The 21,426-nt window shown below is 36.2% G+C and overlaps 1 long non-coding RNA gene across 4 annotated transcripts in view; it reads right to left on the bottom strand.

The window, feature by feature from the left end:
* Positions 1-21,426, bottom strand: part of LOC112441583 (uncharacterized) — a 74,293-nt gene that overhangs the window by 30,219 nt on the left and 22,648 nt on the right. For 3 of the 4 annotated variants that reach the window (XR_009490690.1, XR_009490691.1, XR_009490692.1), the window contains exon 2: positions 18,221-18,290. The exons of the other annotated variant lie outside the window; for it this stretch is intronic. This is a non-coding gene — a long non-coding RNA (uncharacterized lncRNA). The remainder of the gene's footprint in view (positions 1-18,220; positions 18,291-21,426) is intronic. 4 annotated transcript variants of the gene reach the window in all.

Here is a 21,426-nt window from a genome sequence, read left to right as displayed (position 1 = left end):
CTCCTTCAGAGACTCCATTCACAGATACAGATTACCGATATCCTTTTCATTTCTTAAACTTCTTTTTTTTTCCCCTCTGTGTTTAATTTTGGATAATTTATATTGCTTCATCTTCATATTTACTAATATTTTATTTTACAGTGTCTAAAGTTATTAATCTCATCTAGCACATTGTTCATCTCACACAATGGATTTTTCATTTTTAAAAGTTTGATTTGTCTTTTTTGTGTTTCCCATGTCTCTGCTTAATTTTTTAAACATAAGAATATAGTTATAACACTTTAACATCCTTATGAGCTAATTCTAACATCTAACTCAGAAATAGAATGATTTCAATTGATATTTCTCCACATTATGATTCATATTTTCTTGCATATCAATCATTGATGAGATTGATTTTGTGAGCTTTACCTTGTTAGATGCTAGATTTTATCATATTCCTATATAACAGTTCTTTGTTTTGGGATGCATTTAAGTTTCTTGGAAGCTGTTTGATCCCTTTGGGTCTTACTTTAAAATTTTAGACTAGATATGAGCAGCATTTAGTCTAAAATAAAATATTTTCCACTATTAAGGCAAGACCCCTCTGTGCATTTCTCCAATGCTCCATAAATCATGAGGTCTTGTAGTCTGTCTGGGGGTAATAGGGACTCTATCCATTCTTATATGAGTGCAGAGAATTCTCTTCTTTAATTTGTTCAACTGGTTCTGTCCCTGAGCTTGGGTAGTTTCCTTATAGGATTGTACTGTAAGTACTCTGCCCTGTGCTCAAGTAAAACATTTTGTGTATATTTCTGGAGTTCTTTCTCCATGCACTTCCTTTCATAATAGTATGGCTTGAGAATTTTAACTTTCTTTGTCTCCACAGATATTCAGATCACTTCCTCAACTCAAGAATCTTAAAGATTCTCCTTTTGAGTTACCCTTCCCTGTGCTATGACTTGAAACAATCTTTGGGTATTAAGATGGGGCAACCACCTAATTATCTTCCTACATCTTCCTACATTCTTCTCTGTTAACTGTGCTCCAATATCTTATAAATCATTGTTTTATATATTTTCTTTCTATTTTTTAGGGGGGTGAGGTCAGATAGACAGATCTAATCCTGTTACTCTCTCCTTGCCTAGAAGCAGAAGTAACTTGTGAAAATATTTAATGATGATGTTACAGAGAGGGTGGTCATAGAGATTTTTGTAGTCTTTTAAAAAGTAAAATAAATTAAGCATTATGTGTTGAAAGTTCCCTTGAAAGATATGATTATGTTGCTATGATGATGGTATTAAAAATGGCAAGATATTGCAGAAGATAATATAATGCAGAGAAAAGGGCTTGGCTTAGGTACGTTTCAGGGAATTTTATACTGAGTCAGCCTTAAGACAGTAGAATAATTTTTTACCTTTTTTTGGTAATGGGCACTATCATGTCAATAAAATACATTAAAATTCTGTCAGCCAGACTGGCCTCAGCTGTCTTCCTATCATATCCCAACCTCATAAGGTATTAGAAACTTGCAAGTACAAGAGGCAAAATGGTAGGTAGTAACTATCATATCTGCACATACACCACTCCCACTTTTTCTGCAGGGCCTTTACATCACAAAAGATGCAGTGGTAGGATTATACAGAAGCTTTGAAGTCTATTTCCTGGGAGTTTGAATATATATCCCCTCTTCTACTCACTAGAACTTCTGAGGTGTGGAGAGAGAAATTTAGGTCACACAGATGCAGAATGTGTCAAAAACAGTGGAATAGACAAGAGAAAAACAAAAACCTAGAAACCTGCTTGTGCAACATCTCAGTCTCAGCACTTATAAAACAATGTTAGTATCATTGAATAGAGTATACAAATGCAAAGTAAGTAATTTTTTGTTTGTGCTCCTCCATAAGAGCAAAAGGAATTCTCATTAAAAATACATGATGCTTTAAACTTGTAATCACTTTCTAAAATCCAGATGCATATTAGAATGATCTTGGAATTTTTTTTTAATATAAAAATCCAGGTATTCTTTTTCTCTCCAAAGTTCCATACGTGTTTCTCATGAGCATCCATGTTTAAAAAAAATGAACTATATGATGATTTTTTTACTTTTATCTAGTTTGTTTCACTTTTTCTATTTCATATTCGATGTTCCCATTTAATTTAGTTTATCTTTTCCAATTTCTCCATCTCTTTTTTGTTGTTCTTTTTCAAGCCTTTATCAAATATAGTAGAAAATTTTTATACATGCATGTATAAATATAATATGAATAACATATATTTTAGATAACATGAATTTTTGCCTAGCTAGAAAATTTATGACATTTTGATTCCACTTGTTTGACTTAGTATGAAGAGAATGTTAGATTTCTAATTTATATTCACTCACAACTTTGATAGAGTTTAATGTATTTTGGTATCTTATATTACAGTTAAAAGACCACAATGTTTATTATCTTAGTGATTTTAAAAAATCTGAATGAGCCTTGAAGCTTCTAATCCAATTTTGAGAACATAAAGAAACACTATGTAGTTAAAATAAAAAAAAAATAACATACGGTACAGTATTATTAACTAAAACACAGATTTTGTCCAAATTTCATAAAATTTTATGCTAAATGTCCATTATTTGTTTTCATACCTTATTCAGGATTCCACACTGTACATAGCTGCATTGGGCAACTTCAGCCACATGCAACAATTTTTTTTTTATTTTATTTTTAAACTTTACAATATTGTATTGGTTTTGCCAAATATCGAAATAAATCCGCCACAGGTATACATGTGTTCCCCATCCTGAACCCTCCTCCCTCCTCCCTCCCCATACCATCCCTCTGGGTCGTCCCAGTGCACCAGCCCCAAGCATCCAGTATCGTGCATCGAACCTGGACTAGCAACTCGTTTCATATATGATATTATACGTATTTCAATGCCATTCTCCCATATCATCCCACCCTCTCCCTCTCCCACAGAGTCCAAAAGACTGTTCTATACACCAGTGTCTCTTTTGCTGTCTCGTACACAGGGTTATTGTTACCATCTTTCTAAATTCCATATATATGCGTTAGTATACTGTATTGGTGTTTTTCTTTCTGGCTTACTTCACTTTGTATAATAGGCTCCAGTTTCATCCACCTCATTAGTACTGGTTCAAATGTATTCTTTTTAATGGCTGAGTAATACTCCATTGTGTATATGTACCATAGCTTGCTTATCCATTCATCTGCTGATGGACATCTAGCTTGCTTTCATGTCCTGGCTATTATAAACAGTGCTGCGATGAACATTGGGGTACACATGTCTCTTTCCCTTCTGGTTTCCTCAGTGTGTATGCCCAGCAGTGGGATTGCTGGATCATAAGGCAGTTCTATTTCCAGTTTTTTAAGGAATCTCCACACTGCTCTCCATAGTGGCTGTACTAGTTTGCATTCCCACCAACCGTGTAAGAGGGTTACCATTAAAAAAATGGGCCAAAGAACTAAATAGACATTTCTCCAAAGAAGACATACAGATGGCTAACAAACACATGAAAAGATGCTCAACATCACTCATTATCAGAGAAATGCAAATCAAAACCATTATGAGGTACCATTTCATGCCAGTCAGAATGGCTGCGATCCAAAAGTCTACAAGCAGTAAATGCTGGAGAGGGTGTGGAGAAAAGGGAACCCTCTTACATATGCAACAAATTATGGTAAATTCTCTTTTCATTTTTATTCTGTTAGAAATATTTCCTAATGTTCCTTGTTATGGCTTCTTAGATATACCCATCATTTAAAAGTGGACATTTAATTTGCAAATGCATAGGGTTTTTTAAGTATCTTTAATATTAATTTCTTATTTTGATATTAATTTCCCATTTAAATGTTTTGTTCTCTGCAATTACCCTCTATGTTTTATCAGTCTTCTAACTTTATTGAGGTTTTCAATGGCTAAGTCAAAGATCTCTCTTGGTAAATGTCACATTGCACTTGAAAATATGTGGGTTATTTTTAAATATCTTTTGATATTGATTTCTAATATAATTCCAAAGTGATAAGAGAATAGACTGTGTGATTTCAATACCTTTATATCGTGAAACTTTTGCATCTTATTTTATATTCCTGGATATGTTCTAGTGTCTGCTAGTTTATAGTCTATGGGAGCTTGAATATAATTTGTACCCAGCTGCTGTGTGAAAATTATATAAATCTTAGTTATCTTGAATTGGTTCATGGTGCTTTTCAGGTCTGCTATATCATTTTACCTTTCTGTACATTCCTTCTACTGATTTTTGGGAGTTTGATATTGAAACTCCAACTAAAAATATTAATTTACATACTTAAAAATAATTATAATATATACTGGAACTATATGTAACTTTGTTCTGTATTTTCCAAGTCTCCTGTAAATGTGTTATCAAACTTACATACTTTTAAAAATAAAAAATACACATGAAGCTTTGAATTCACTGAATTATCATGAGAACATAGAAGGAAGGCTCTTATGGGATTGCTTTTAACTGTGGGACATGGAGTAAAAATCAAAGATATTTCAGGCCAGTGCCTTTATACAGGCATTAAAGCCATTTGTAAAAGTTTCCTTTATATTCTTGATTGAGTTTGGGCTCAATTCATTTATCGATGAGTAAGTCAAACCAAATCAAGTCAACCAGCTTCCCTATATTCTTTCTTTCTTTCCTTAATTTTTACTTTCTTCTTTTTTTGGAGCAACAGAAGTTAGGTTAGCAAGCCATTTATTTGTTTAAAATACTCATTCATCAACCCACAATGTAGATGTAAAAACAACACAGACTGAGGGCCTTTATCCAATCTAACGTAGTCAATGCTGATCTTCATGCCATAAACATAATAGCTTACAGCACTCATACTGTGTTTATGTGCTATGGACTGAGTGTTTTTATTTTGGAAATTCATATATTGAAGATCTAGACCCCAGTGTGATGATAATATGAAAGTAATTGGGAGGTAACAAAGTTATGTTTTTCTTGTAGGCATGTATGGATGTGAGAGTTGGACTCTAAAGAAAGCTGAGTGCCCAAGAATTGATGTTTTTGAACTGTGGTATTGAAAAAGACTCTTGAGAGTCCCTTGGACTGCAAGGCGATCAAACCAGTCAGTTCTAAAGGTAATCAGTCCTGAATATTCATTGGAAGGACTGATGCTGAAGCTGAAGCTGCAATACTTTGGCCACCTAATGTGAAGAACTGACTTGTTGGGAAAGACCCTGATGTTGGGAAAGATTGAAGGCAGGAGAAGAAAAGGACGACAGAGGATGAAATGGTTGGATGGCATCATTGACTAGATGGACATGAGTTTCAGCAAGCTCCAGGAGTTAGTGATGGACAGGGAATCCCGGTGTGTTGCAGTTAATAGTGTCACAAAGAGTCAGACAGGACTGAGAGACTGAACTGAACTGAACTGAGGTCGTGAGGGTCTCATCTTCATGAATGCGATTAGTGCACTTACAAAATAGAAACACTAAAAGAGATGATCTCTGTCTCTACCACATGAGGATACAGCAAAAGGAAACCATGTACAACCAGAAAGAAGGCTTTCTCCAGACACCAAATCATCTGACAACGTATCTTGGACTTTCCCATCTCTAGAACTGTGGGTAATAAATATTTGTTGTTTAAGCCACCCAGACTATGGTAATATGTTATAGCAGTCCACACGGACCAAGACTGTGTGTGTGTTTGTGTGTGTGTGTGATAAAGAAACAAAGAGAGAGGGGAAAAAAATGGACTGAGTAGGCAATTTTTGAGTCCCAACGCAAAATCAAAATGCATACCTTCTCCAAAAATTATTAAAAATTTCAAGACAGCAACATCAGACCATTAAACAAAGCATGGGGGCCCTGTGAGACTGCACAGGTAGCATGTTCAAAAATCTAGCCCTAGTGTGAGACTATGGTGACTGTGACCAATGCAGCAAGAGTAACTGTACTAGACAAGAGTACTATACCAAAACATATAGATGCAAAAATAAATCTATCTGGACTATACCATACTGCCCCACCAGTTTTTTTTTTCTCAAAAAAAATAATATCTTCCTAATTTTGTCAGTCCTAACCATATAGACAAATTGATGGGAAAGAAAATCATGCAAAAATTAATACTTAATAAATATGATGAGGAAATTATTCATAAAGTATTAAATGGTACTAGGTCATCTTTTCTTGAGCAATGGCTTGAAATGAAATTGTAATAACAGCAGCAAAACAAGTTGGATTTAAAGGACATGCAGGATTGTGCAATTACTTCTGCAGCTTGATGAAATGTAAATGCTTAAAGCTTACAAAATAATTACAAGGCAATTATGGAAAGAAGGTCTGTTTTGTTCACTCAATTCAGGTACTATGGAAAAAGTTAGTGTGTCAAACTATTAACTTTGAGTAATTTAATCACCATCCTGAAAGCTAAAATAAGATATTCTGGTGTCTTGCCAAAGGGGAAAAATAAAGCCTGCAGCAACTACAATTCTTTTCGATTTCTTTGTCGAGAACCAAGCAACTCTCTTGTAACAGTTACTTTCCATGGTTAGATAAGACAGATAGATAAATGCAATATTGCCAATGCAAGTAGGTAAATCTTTGTTTCTTAAAGCTTATTCTTAAGATAAATACTTGCCTCATCTTCTAGTGAAGGATAATATTACTTAAACCTGTTGAAAATCAGGCTAGGAGAAGAAGGCCAATCACTTCAAATTATTATCAAATTAAATATGTGATAATCCTAAACTTTGAAATTACTTTATGATTATTATCAGGATTAATATGATTTGGGAAAATGTCATCTTGATTCTTCCACAGAAAACTACCTACATGAGAAGGTTTCAATTTGCTAAGATTTACACATCTCTTCCTAAATTGTATATGCTATGTCAAAGGAAAGACTCATTTTGGCTTAGTGCTGTCTCTCAGTGTATCCTTTTTTATGATTATAGCAGATAATTGGGAAGAATTTGTGTGTGTGTGAGTATGAAATCTTTTATGGTTTCTAATTGGCTTTAACTTATGAAACATGGAGATTAAACATAAATGTCAATAGTTTCTGACAATTTAGGACATGGGTAACCTTATGAAAGATATACTTTAGTTTCTTCAACTAGTTTAATATCAACTTGATAGGATTTTGATGAAAAATAAGACATCATGCAAAATGCAGGGCTGGATTAAGCTCAAGCTGGAATCAAGATTGCCAGGGGAAATATCAATAACCTCAGATATGCAGATGATACCACCTGAATGGCAGAAAGTGAAGAGGAACTAAAGAGTCTCTTGATAAAGGTGAAAAGGGAGAGTGAAAAAGCTGGCTTAAAACTCAACATTCAAAAAACTAAGATCATGGCATCTGGTCCCATCACTTCAAGGTAAATAGATGGGGGAAAAATGGAAACCATGACAGAGTTTATTTTCTTGGACTTCAAAATCACTGCAGATGGTAACTACAGCCATGATATTAAAAGATGCTTGCTCCTTGGAAGAAAAGCTATGGCAAACTTAGACCACATACTAAAAAGCAGAGACTTCACTTTGCTGACAAAGGTCCATACAGCCAAAGCTATGGTTTTTCCAGTAGTCATGTACAGGTGTGGGAGCTGGTCTGTGAGGAAGCCTGAATGCTGAAGAATTGATGCTTTCAAACTGTGATGCTGGAGAGGACTCTTGAGAGTCACTTGAACAGCAAGGAGATCAAACCAGTCAATCCTAAAGGAAATCAGTTCTGAATATTCATTAGATTGCTGCTGAAGCTGAAGCTCCAATATGTTGGCCACCTGATGCAAAGAGCTGACTCACTGGAAAAGACCCTGATGCAGGAAAGATTTAAGAGCAGGAGGAGAAGGGGGCAACAAGGGTGAGATGGTTGGATGGCATCCATTGACTTAATGGACAATTAGAGTGAGCAAACTCTGGGAGATAGTGAAGGAAAGGGAAGCCTGGTATGCTGCAGTCCAGGGAGTCACAAAGAGTCAGACATAACTGAGTGACTAAACAAGAAGACTGCTTAATTAAAAAAAACAAACAAACAAACTCTTAAAAGATCTATAATACTGTCCAAGTTTTATAAACATCACTGCTGTTTCTATTTCTCAGAAGTGGAATGAATTGACTTTTTTCTTAATATACAATTCAGTTCATTCATTCAGTCCTGTATGACTCTTTGCAACCCCATGAACTGTAGCACACCAGGCCTCCCTGTCCATCACCAACTCCCGGAGTCCACCCAAACCCATGTCCACTGTGTCGGTGATGCCATCCAGCCATCTCATCCTCTGTTGTCCCCTTCTCCTCCTGCCCTCAGTCTTTCCCAGCATCAGGGTCTTTTCAAATGAGTCAACTCTTCGCATGAGGTGGCCAAAGTATTGGAGTTTCAGCTTCAACATCAGTCCTTCCAATGAACACCCAGGACTGATCTCCTTTAGGATGGACTGGTTGGATCTCCTTGCAGTCCAAGGGACTCTCAAGAGTCTTCTCCAAAGCACAGTTCAAAAGCATCAATTCTTCGGTGCTCAGCTTTCTTTATAGTCCAACTCTCACATCCATACATGACTACTGGAAAAACCATAGCCTTGACTAGACAGAACTTTGTTGACAAAGTAATGTCTCTGCTTTTTAATATGCTGTATTGGTTGGTCATAACTTTCCTTCCAAGGAATAAGGTCTTCTAATTTCATGGCTGCAATCACCATCTGCAGTGATTTTGGAGCCCAGAAAAATAAAGTATAAATATACAAATACAGGGGGAGCCTGGTGGGCTGCCGTCTATGGGGTCGCACAGTCGGACACGACTGAAGCAACTTAGCAGTAGTAGCATACAATTTATTAGTTATTTCTATGTCTATATTAATTATGCTATGGACTTACTCTTCTTAAGACCTATAATACTACATTCTGCTGATAGCATGTATACATGTTATATATTTACATGCATTTCTTATCACAATCATGAAAGGCTTAAAAGGAAAAATAATTTCCCACATGCTTGGGAGAAAATACTAGACATTCAAGCATAAAATTCTGGGTATCTTTACCAACAAATGTTATTTGAATTAAACCACTTTTCCAAAAAATATTTATAAACCCTTTTGAAAATATGACTTACATGGTGTAATAGTGGCAAAATCCATAATCTGTAGATTAATCCACATTTATCTTAATTTGAATTGGTGTCATGAAATCTCCAGAGAAAACATGGCCATGGGAAAAAAAAAATTGGCCAGGGAAAAATAAACATTAATACAATTTGTTTTAAGATGAAGGATTTTAGCTACAATTATGGTGTATGTTCCAATTCTTTGCACTTAAAATAGCCAAAGCAATTTACCTGGCAGAACTGAACTGAACAATTAGAATTTTTTGAAGGTTTGTGCCTTTTGAGGCAGCTGAATGATTTCAGGCACACTGGTTGAAGCATTTTACATTTTCTTTGGGAAAGAGCTGAAATCCACAAACAGATATCTCTTCAGGAAGTAGTGCTGGATGAGAAAACCTCAACAGGAATTAAAAAACTACTCAGGCAAATCTGGCCTTGGAGTATAGAATGAAGCAGGGCAAAGGCTAAAAGAGTTTTGCCAAGAGAATGCACTGGTCATAACAAGCACCCTCTTTCAACAACACAAGAGAAGACTCTACACATGGACATCACCAGATGGTCAACATCGAAATCAGATTGATTATGTTCTTTGCAGCCAAAGATGGAGAAGCTCTATACAGTCAGCAAAAACAAGACCAGGAGCTGACTGTGGCTCAGATCATGAGCTCCTTATTGCCAAATTCAGACTGAAATTGAAGAAAGTGGAGAAAACCACTAGACCGTTCAGGTATGACCTAAATCAGATCATGAGCTCCTTATTGCCAAATTCAGACTGAAACTGAAGAAAGTGGAGAAAACCACTAGACCATTCAGGTATGACCTAAATCAAATTTCTTATGATTATACAGTGGAAGTGAGAAATAGATTTAAGGGACTAGATCTGATAAGACAGAGTGCCTGATGAACTATGGAATGAGGTTTGTGACATTGTACAGGAGACAGGGATCAAGACCATCCCCAAGAAAAAGAAATGCAAAAAAGGAAAATGGTTGTCTGAGGAGGCCTTACATGTAGCTGTGTAAAGAAGAGAAGCAAAAAGCAAAGGAGAAAAGGAAAGAGATACCCATTTGAATGCACAGTTCCAAAGAATAGCAAGGAGAAATAAGAAAGCCTTCCTGAGTGATCAATGCAAAGAAACAGAGGAAAACAATAGAATGGGAAAGAGATCTCTTCTTAGATATCTCTTCAAGAAAATTAGAGATACCAAGGAAATATTTATGCCAAGATGAGCTCAATAAAGGACAGAAATGGTATGGACCTAAAAGAAACAGAAGATATTAAGAAGAGGTGGCAAGAATACACAGAAGAACTGTACAAAGATCTTCACAACCCAGATAATCACGATGGTGTGATCACTCACCTAGAGCCAGACATTGTGGAGTGTGAACTCAAGTGGACCTTAGGAAGCATCACTACGAACAAAGCTAGTGGACGTGATGGAATTCCAGTTGAGCTATTTCAAATCTTAAAAGATGATGCTATGAAAGTGCTGCACTCAATAAGCCAGTAAATTTGGAAACTCAGCAGTGGCCACAGGACGGGAAAAGGTCAGTTTTCATCCTAATCCCAAAGAAAGGCAATGCCAAAGAATGCTCAAACTACCCCACAATTGCACTCATCTCACATGCTAGTAAAGTAATGCTCAAGATTCTCCAAGCCAGGCTTCAGCAATGCGTGAACCATGAAATCCAGATGTTCAAGCTGGATTTAGGAAAGGCAGAGGAACCAGAGATCAAATTGCCAACATCTGCTGGATCATGGAAAAAGCAAGACAGTTCCAGAAAAGCATCTATTTCTGCTTTATTGACTGTGCCAAAGTCTTTGACTGTGTGGATCACAATAAACTGTGGAAAATTCTGAAAGAGATGGGACTACCAGACCACCTGACCTGCCTCCTAAGAAATCTCTATGCAGGCCAAGAAGCAACAGTTAGAACTGGTCATTGAACAACAGACTGGTTCCAAATAGGGAAAGGAGTATGTCAAGGTTGTATATTGTCACCCTGCTTATTTAACTTATATGCATAGTACATCTTGAGAAATGCTGGGCTGGATGAAGCACAAGCTGGAATCAAGATTGCTGGGAAAATATCAGTAACCTCAGATATGCAGATGACACCAACCTTATGGCAGAAAGTGAAGAAGAACTAAAGAGCCTCTTGATGAAAGTGAAAGAGGAAAGTGAAAAAGTTGGCTTAAAGCTTAACATTCAAAAAACTAAGATCATGGCATCCAGTCCCATCACTTTATGGCAAATAGGTGGGGAAACAGTGACAGACTTTATATTTGGGGGCCCCAAAATCACTGCAGATGGTGACTGTAGCTATGAAATTTAAAGATGCTTACACCTTGGCAGGAAAGTTATGACCAACTGACACAGCATATTAAAAAGCAGAGACATTACTTTGCCAACAAAGGTCCATCTAGTCAAGTCTATGGTTTTTCCAGTAGTCGTGTATGGATGTGAGAGTTGGACTATAAAGAAAGCTGAATGCTGAAGAATTGATGCTTTTAACTGGTGTTGGAGAAAATTCTTGAGAGTCTCTTGGACAGCAGGGAGATCCAACAAGTCCATCCTAAAGGAAATTAGTCCTGAATATTCATTGGAAGGACTCATGCTGAAGCTGAAACTCCAATACTTTGGCCACCTTCTGCAAAGAACCAACTCATTGGAAAAGACCCTGATGCTGGGGAAGATTGAAGGTGGGAGAAGAAGGGGACAGCAGAGGATGAGATGGTTGGATGGTATCACCGACTCGATGGACATGAGTTTGGGTAAACTCTGGGAGTTGGTGATGGACAGGGAGGCCTATCGTCCTGCAGTCCATGGGGTCGCAAAGAGTCGGACACGAGTGACTCTTTTTCAGTCACACGAGTGACTGAACTGAACGGAGATGGTTACCAAAGACAAATCTGAGAGGTTAAAAATCCAGGAGGATCAACTCATAGAGGAGCCCTATACTCTTGTGAATTTTATCGACAGGAGCTTGACCAGTTTCCCCCAGTGAATACCTGAGAAAAATCCCCTCCTGCTTGTGGCAAGAGAAGGGGCAAAGCAACCATTTTGAAACATACTGGAGCCCTCTGTTCTTCTTAATAAGGTCTGCCCCGAGGGAAAAGTAGTTAACCAGAGCTCCCTCGTGTCTCAGGGGGTGAGGAATCTGCCTGAAATGCGCGAGACCTGGGTTCAATTCCTGGGTTGGGAGGAAGGGAACAGCTACCCACTCCAGTATTCTGGCCTGGAGAATTCCATGGACAGAGGAACCTGGCAGGCTACAGTCCATGGGGTCCTAAAGAGTTGGACATGACTGAACAACTTTCACTTTCACTTTTAACCTGCTGGAGTATTATCAGATCCTACCTGACCTGGGGAAAAGGAAATAACCAGCCATAGCCCACTCTACCCATACTGTTCCATCTAAGAGGATGAAGAAAAATGACTCACCAAGCTCACAGTCCAGAAGCACAGACTACCAAAAGACTGAAACCTCATCGTAGGTCATAGAATGCATCCTCTTCCCACACATTTGTTGTTGTTCAGTCATTAAGTTATATCTGACTCTTTGTGACCCCATGGACTGCAGCACATCAGGCTCCTCTGTCCACCATTCTATTTGGGAGTTTTCTCAAATTCATGTTCATTGAGTCAGTGATGCTATCTAACTATGTCATTCCCTGCCGCCTCCTTCTCATTTTCCTTCAATTGTTCCCAACATAGTGTTTTCCCACAGCTTACCACCCCATTGCTAAAGGACTATTTACAGCAATTCCTTTGACCCAGTACCTCAAGAAAAAATTTACAAGATGTACTAAGAGGCAAAAAGCACAGTTTAAATGGCAAGCATCAAAGCCAGACTCAGATGTGAAGGAGATGATAGCAAAAATGAAGGGTGGTGGGTAAAGTATAGTGATTTAGCAGTAAGTGTTCAGTGGTCAGCAGGGTGTAGAAAGTGTACATTATTGGGCATAAAGCGAACGTTTGAAGCAGTAAACAATATTGACACTGAATGGCCTCTGATAAATGAAGATTGCAAATTTTGAGCCCTAGAGCACATAATAAAATAAGGGAAAGGCAAGAAGCAAATAGAGAAAATAGAATGCAGTTCAAAAAAATACTGATTAACCCCAAAGATCAAGAAAGTGGAAACGAAGGAACAAAAAACAAAAGAGACAAGTGATAAGCAAATACTAGCATGGCAGATTCAAACCCAGACGCACAGGTAATTATACTAAGTGTAAATAGACCATAGAATAATTTAAATGAAGAAAATGTCAGACTAAACACAAAAGCAAGACTGAACTATATGCTTTGTAGGAGAGATGCACTTGAAATACAAAGACATAAATATTTGGGGATATAGAGCTGGTATGGTGGCTTCCTGAATACCAGCAGAAAATTGTATGGTAAAGAGTAGCATAAGATTAAAAAGACAAAAGTAGGTAAAACTCAGAAAAGATATAACAGCACAACTATCCAAACTGACTTAATTGATATTAACAAAATACTAAACAAAAAATAGAAACATATTTCAATCTTACATGGAGTTTTTAATCCCCATAAACCATAGTTAGGGCATAAAATAAATCTCCCAAATTGTAAAAGTATTGACATCTCATTGATGTCTTTGATCAGAATGGGGTTAAACTAAAAAATTAACACCTATAAGTTGTCTAGAAAAATTACAAAATATTTGGAAATAAAATAATATGCCTTAAGTAACCCATGAGGTACTAAAGAAATTCCAAAAGAAGTAATTATTTTGAACTAAATAATAATGAAATTAACATATTACAATTTATTAGAGCAAGCAAAAGCAGAGTTTATATGGAAATTTATAGTTTTAAATGTCTTTAGTAGGAGAAACAGGCCAATATAAAAATTATGTATTTAAGTTTCTACTTTTAAAAGTCTAGGAAAAGTAAAATAAAGCCTTAGTAAATAAATGTAAGGAATGTAATAAAGGAATGTAAAAAATGTAATAAAGATAAGAACAGAAATCAATGAAGTAGAGAAATCTTTTAAAACCAAAAGTTAGTTCTTTAAAAATATTAGTAGGGTTGATAAACTCCTAGTCAGAATAATTTTAAATGAGATAAAGAAAACAAATCAATAATATTAGTAATGAAAGAGGGATATGAATGCAGACCATACAAAAACACTGAAAGGTTTACAAGATAATATTTGGAACAACTTTGTACTAATATATGTAGATCCTTTTTTAAGGTTTATTTATTTATTAGCATTTTAAAGTTTTTAATGAATTTGTTACAATATTGCTCCTGTTTTATGTTTTGGTTTTTTGGCCACAAGGCATATGTAACCTTTGCTCCCCAGGCAGGGTCTGAATCGGTGCCCCCTGCATTGGAGTATGGAATCTTAACAACTGGACTACCAGGGAAGTCTCTGTGCTAATATGTTTAATAACCTAGATAAATAGGTCAAAGGCATTAATTTATCAAAACAATATCAGGAGAAAAGTGAATTCCAAATAGCCCTAAATCTGTTTTAAAAGAAATTAATGCAAAATAAAACACTCTAAATTCCAGATCCAAATGATTTTACTGATAACTTTAAATAAATAGTAAGTGAAAACAAACATTAATTTCATACAATTCCTTTATAAATCAGCAGCAGAAGGAACATTTCCATCTCATTTTATAAGGCCAGTATAACCTGAACATAAAACCTGAGAAAGATACTACAAGAAGAGAAACTCATAGAACATATAATAGTTTAAAAACTAATATTAATGTTGGCAACTTGATTTCTCTGCAAAATGTTAACAAATTGAATCCAGGAGAGTATTGAATTTAGCAGTATATAAAACACTGAATTCAGCAGTATATAAAAGGATTACATACCATTACTTAGTGCAACTGATCTCAGTAATGCAAGGTTGGTTCCACATTTTAAGTCAATCAATGTAATAAACTCCTATAACAGATCTAAAGAAAACATTAAAGTAATCTTAAATTCAACACCATGTCATGATAAAAAGTTTCAGGAAACTCAAAATTGAAAGACATTTGTTCAATTTGATAAAAAGCTTTTGAAGTGAAAAAACTACAGCTAATAATATACTTAATGGTTAAAGTCTGAAAGCTTTCCTTCCAAAACAGGAGCAAGGCAAACATGCCCACTGTCACCATTTTTATTTAATATTACACTAGAGATATGATAAAGAGAAAATACTAAAGAAACATGCAGGACAGAAAGACATAGGCAAATCTATTGACAGATGACAGGACTGCAGAGAACTCTGAGGAATCTAAAAAAAAAACAAACTTCTGGATTCTATAAGCAAATTTAACAAGGTCACTCAAGGACTTCACAATAGCCAACACAATGCTGGAAAAGAAAAGAAAAATGAAGTCCTTAAACTATCTGATTTTAAAGCTACAGTTATCAAAACAGTGTTTCATAGGTATAAAGTTAGATCAGTGGAACTTAGATCCAGAATCTAGGCAGAAATCATATGTAGGTGATTATATACTTTTTGACAAATGTGCCAACAAATTTCAATGCTGAAAGTATAGTCGTTTCAATAAATAGTGCTGTCAAAAATATCTGTATGAAAAACAGAAAGAACTTTGACTCTTGAATCACATTTTCATAGAAATGAATTTGAAAAGTAATGTAGAATTAAACATAAATGTTAAATTTATAAATCTTTTAAAGAGAACATAGGAGAACATCTTTTTAACCTTGTGTTAGACAAAGTTTTCATAGAAAAGACATAAAACACAGTATTAAAAAGTAAGAATAAATGAAACTCCACTAAAGTTCATAATTTCTGCTCTTAAATGACATCATTGAGAAGAAAGAAAAGGCAAGCCATAGATTGGAAGACAGGATTTTCCACAAATATGCAAATATAAAATATATACATATATTTACATACAAGTGGTAAAGTGTTTGTATGCAAATATATAAAGAACCCTCACAACTTAATAATATGAAGAAAGACAACCCCAAAAAAATTCACAAAATATTTGAAAAGATATAAAATGACCATTAATTACATTAAAAGAGCCTCAGTAAAGTTAATGACCAGGAAAATTAATATTAAAACCAGTGAGATATTAAATCTTACTTGCTAAAATGACTAGTATTAAAAAGGCTAGCAATACCAAATGTTAGCAATGATATCAAGCAAGTGGGACTCTCACAGATGACTGGAAAGGTGAAAAATAGTACAATCACTTTGGAATATAGAAAGTCACTTTCTTGTAAAATTAATCATACATTTCCCATATAACACAGCAATCCTACTCCTACTTAACTTGAGATAAAGTAAAACTTTTTTCCACACTAAGAGTCATATAAAATTATTCATAGAAATTTTATTTATGGTAGTCAAGAACTAGAAACATTTCAAATATCAATCAGTAAGTAAATGGAATAACAAACTGTGGGGGTATTCATACAACAGAGTATACTCAGCAACGACAAGGGACAAACTACTGATACATGCAATGACATGGAGAAAACGAAGAAAACAAGCACCACTGCCAAATATATATATATACACATATGATACATGTATAGAATATATATTAATATATATTACGTATATATTTCAGGTATGAACAGAGTCCAACACAAGAAAATTATATCTTAATTTATTCACATATTCCAGGTGTTTTTGCATCATGTAAAACTAGAAAGGCTTTAATAATATGGATGATCTGGAAGGCATAGTGCTTTCTAGGTGAAATAAGTCAGATGGAGAGTGACAAGTTCTGTATGTTATCATTTATATGTGGAACCTAAAAAATGAATGAATGTAACAAAACAGAAATAGACTCACAGACATAGAGAAGAAACTAGTGATTACCATTGGGGGTTGAGGAGAGGGACAAAATAAGGAGAGGGGATTAAGAGGTACAAACTACTACATATGTAAAATAAACAAGCTAATTGTACAGCATAGAAAATATAGTCAACATTTTCTAGTAACTTTAAATGGAGTATGAACTAAATATATTAAATCAGTCTGCTGTACACCTGAAACTAATATGAAATGAACTATACCTCGATTAAAAAAAAAAAAAACTGTGAAGGCTTTGCTCACATGTTTACTGTGACACAATCAAAAAGTCCCTTGGTATATATTCTTCTACATCACAATTCACATCAGTTATTAATACCACTTTATATCATGTACCACCCACCTCTTTCTGATGCTTTTCTCACTCACTGTTTGCGTCTTACAAAACTTCTCATAGTACAGATCTGGGAGTCAAACACTTCCTGTTCTCTCCTGTTTAACCAAGTCCAAAGGGAAGCACCCAAATTAGCCAAGATGCTCATTTCCCACCAATGCTGACAAAGATGTCTGCCACTGAGAAGCAGCTCAGCTACTCAGGTGGGAAATACTGCTACAGAGCAGACAGCTGCTCTCAATGCCAGAACAAACAGGTGCAGATTTTATTGATGCAAAAGAAGTGAAATAAACAAGACAAAATAGAGATCCACTCACAAATACAGATTTTCTAGAGTAAAAGCAGGGAAGTGGACCTTCAGAGTAGATAACAAAGTGCCCTTTGCTGATCAAGTTCAAAGTCACATTCCATGATTTTAGAGTTCTTATGGCATGTCTGACACATACTACAGTTTCATTGCCATTAGGTTATTTTCTAATAACAGAAAAATGCTTACAAGAAAGAGGTACAGATTCATAAAACCTTTTCATTATTTTGGGATAGAGAGGTGGTAAGTTGAGAAAAAAAAAAGGCCAAGGCATTTTACACCATCTCTCCAGTGATAGGGTGCTTCCCAGGTGGCTCCAGTGGTAAATAATCCTCTTGCCAATGCAGGAGACAAGACAGAAGAGGCACAGGTTTGATCCCTGGGTTGGGAAGATCCCCTGGAGGAGGAAATGGCACTTCACTCCAGTATTCTTGCCAGCAGAATCCATGGACAGAGGAGCCTGGCAGGCTACAGTCCATGGGGTTGTAAAGAGTTGGATAGAAACTGAGCATCTGAGCATATCAAGTGATAGAACCTGTGTATGTATATCTTTACCCCTTGGTATGAACTTAGCGATGTGGTTTGTTTTAGCTAATGGAATATTAGAAACAATGATGCAAATTAAAACTTAAAAAGTGCTTAAAAAGTAAAAGTTTAAAAAAAATTGGAACTTACTGTTTTTGGAACTCAGTTTCTATGTGAAAAAGCCTGGGTTAGCCTTCTGAAGACGTATAGTTTATCAACCCTAGCAAAAAACCAGACATGGAAAAGGTCACCCAGGATCAATCAACTCTCATGTGATTCATAAGCTAATTGCAGTGACTTCAGTGAATCCAGGCAAGATAAACAGTAACTCAACTGAGACCAGTCCAAACTGTCTACTCATTGAGTCAGGAGTTAATAAAATAGGTTTGCTGTATTTGTTACACAGTAATACTTGACCGATACAGACAGCATAGCCAGCTCAAAGCTGCAAAGGCATTAAAGTGAGATGACCATTTTCTGCTGAGTTCTGAGTCATAACACAGATCATATTTCTTGCCAGAGCAGTGACCTCATTCCTCATGACACTGAGTCATATTCTAACTCCAGTAAGTTGAAGACAAAAGAAATCTGTAACACTGCCTAACATCATTCACCATATCAAAGAAAATTTACATTGTATTTTTTTCACTTTTCAATTTATGTTGGCATCATGTATACAGAGCCCCAAATCTGACCTCAAAAGAGTGAATCAGTGAACTCCAGAAGGCTAAGAGATCTATGTTCCACTCACACAGCATCCCTGGAGGCCGCCAAATTTCATTATAACTCAAAACAATCACACATTCTTGCCAAGGAGCTCATTCAAAAACTACAAGGAAAAATCCGCCAATGGTGGGGGAAACTTATATCATATAGAAATTTTTAGGCAGAAAGAAAGGAAAGTGGATGTCATATCTGGAAGGGGTCATCTAGGAACTTCTTAGAATGCAGATTCTGATTCAGCGTGCCTGGGATCTTTCCAGTTCTAATAGCTCCCAGGAAATGTCATTGCTACCATTCTACAGATCATATTTTGAAAAAGAAGGTACTAGGGTCTCTCCTGGTTCTTGGGTAGCATAAATGACTTTGATAAGATTCATAAAGTTATACTTAGCCATTCATTATTGGATACCGGAATTAATATTTTATTGGAAAAATACACTTAAGTGTATAAACCTCCACCAAATTCAATACTTAATGAAAACCTCTGATTTCTTTAGTCCATAATTGACTTCAGAATGAGCACTTCTTATTTCAGGGCTTATCATGAGAAACACTGGACTGGAAGAAACACAAGCTGAAATCAAGATTGCCGGGAGAAATATCAATAACCTCAGATATGCAGAAGACACCACCCTTATGGCAGAAAGTGAAGAAGAACTAAAAAGCCTCTTGTTGAAAGTGAAAGTGGAGAGTGAAAAAGTTGGCTTGAAGCTCAACATTCAGAAAACGAAGATCATGGCATCCGGTCCCATCACTTCATGGGAAATACATGGGGAAACAGTGGAAACAGTGTCAGACTTTATTTTTTGGGCTCCAAAATCACTGCAGATGGTTTAACTGCAGCCATGAAATTAAAAGACGCTTACTCCTTGGAAGGAAAGTTATGACCAACCTAGATAGCATATTCAAAAGCAGAGAAATTACTTTGCCAACAAAGGTCCGTCTAGTCAAGGCTATGGTTTTTCCTGTGGTCATGTATGGATGTGAGAGTTGGACTGTGAAGAAAGCTGAGTGCCGAAGAATTGATGCTTTTGAACTGTGGTGTTGGAGAGGCCTCCTGTGAGTCCCTTGGACTGCAAGCAGATCCAACCAGTCCATTGTGAAGGAGATCAGCCCTGGGATTTCTTTGGAAGGAACGATGCTAAAGCTGAAACTCCAGTACTTTGGCCACCTCATGTGAAGAGTTGACTCATTGGAAAAGACTCTGATGCTGGGAGGGATTGGGGCAGGAGGAGAAGGGGACGACAGAGGATGAGATGGCTGGATGGCATCACTGACTTGATGGATGTGAGTCTGAGTGAACTCCGGGAGTTGGTGATGGACAGGGAGGCCTGTTGTGCTGCAGTTCATGTGGTCGCAAAGAGTTGGACACGACTGAGCGACTAAACTGAACTGATACCTATTAAACCGATCGTTCTATGCCATCTCTCTGAAATGTTGACAATTTGATGAAATAATACTTGCTTAATATTGGCATTAGAGGCTGAGCTAGAAGCAGTGAAAATGCTTGATCTTACTGTTTTTGTTTGCTTTTACAATTGCTTTCCTAATTTTATTTTTATGTTAATTTTACTTTAAGGATATTTTCCCCTTAATATTTATCAGATAAAGGTTGACAGTTGGTGAAAAAATAATCTTCTAGTGTTTCAGTGCAAGTTTACCTGCAAATCTACTACCTCTGGAAGCACTTACTGCCAAAGGCATATCAATTTTAAATTCCTAATATACAGGGTTTTCTTTCTAATGAACTAACATCTGCTTAATAATTTGTTAAATTCAAATACAGCTTTCTATATTGTGTTTCTTGTACTTAGTTGGAAGGCGATTAACAGAACATAATTATCCTTTTATGCTTTTACCTTCATAATGGACTTTCAGGAAAATGAGAATATCTTCTAATAATGTTCTGTAATTTCTTCTTTGCTATATATTTATCCAGTATAACATGACTCTCTTCTACTAAGAAGCACCTCATATTTACCTGTATAAAATTTTTCTCCTTGGCTGTCAGAATTACCCCTAATGCAGCCGCTTTCTCAATATTTTTGTTCTTTTTCAAGAGAAATTATAAGTTGAAACATTCAGCATGTGCTTAAGTCCTCCATTCCTACCATCCCTTACTTCTGTAGTGCTGCCTTCGCAATCCGTATTAGACAAGCCTTGAACATAGCCCATCGGATCGAGCAGACTAAAAATCAATTCCTTAACAATGCCACTTTTGTTTCTATTCTTGGAGAATGGAACGGCAACCCACTCCAGTATTCTTGCCTGGAGAATTCCATGGACAGAGGAGCCTGGCAAGCTACAGTCCATGGGGTCACAAAGAGTCAGACATGACTGAGGAACTAACATTTTTCATCCTAAATCTGTGTGTGTGTGTGTGTGTGTGTGTGTGTGTGTGTGTGTGATTTGCCACATTACTCTTCAGTGGTCTGATTTTAAAGAGGGTTATGATATCTACTTGAATTTGCTGGCCATGATCTACCCCTCATTTATTATTTCTTTAGGGATATCCTATTTATGGTTTTCTGGTTTTCTAAGCCTCTCCAGAAAAATCTCCATTTGAAGAAGAAAAAGAAGTAAAAAAAAAAAAAACCTTCCATTCATTGATTTGTAATTATCCATAATTATCC

The sequence above is a fragment of the Bos taurus genome, chromosome 15, assembly GCF_002263795.3.
Source record: "Bos taurus isolate L1 Dominette 01449 registration number 42190680 breed Hereford chromosome 15, ARS-UCD2.0, whole genome shotgun sequence".
NCBI classification, from domain to species: domain Eukaryota; kingdom Metazoa; phylum Chordata; class Mammalia; order Artiodactyla; family Bovidae; genus Bos; species Bos taurus.
This window is presented reverse-complemented; position numbering and strand designations above follow the sequence as displayed.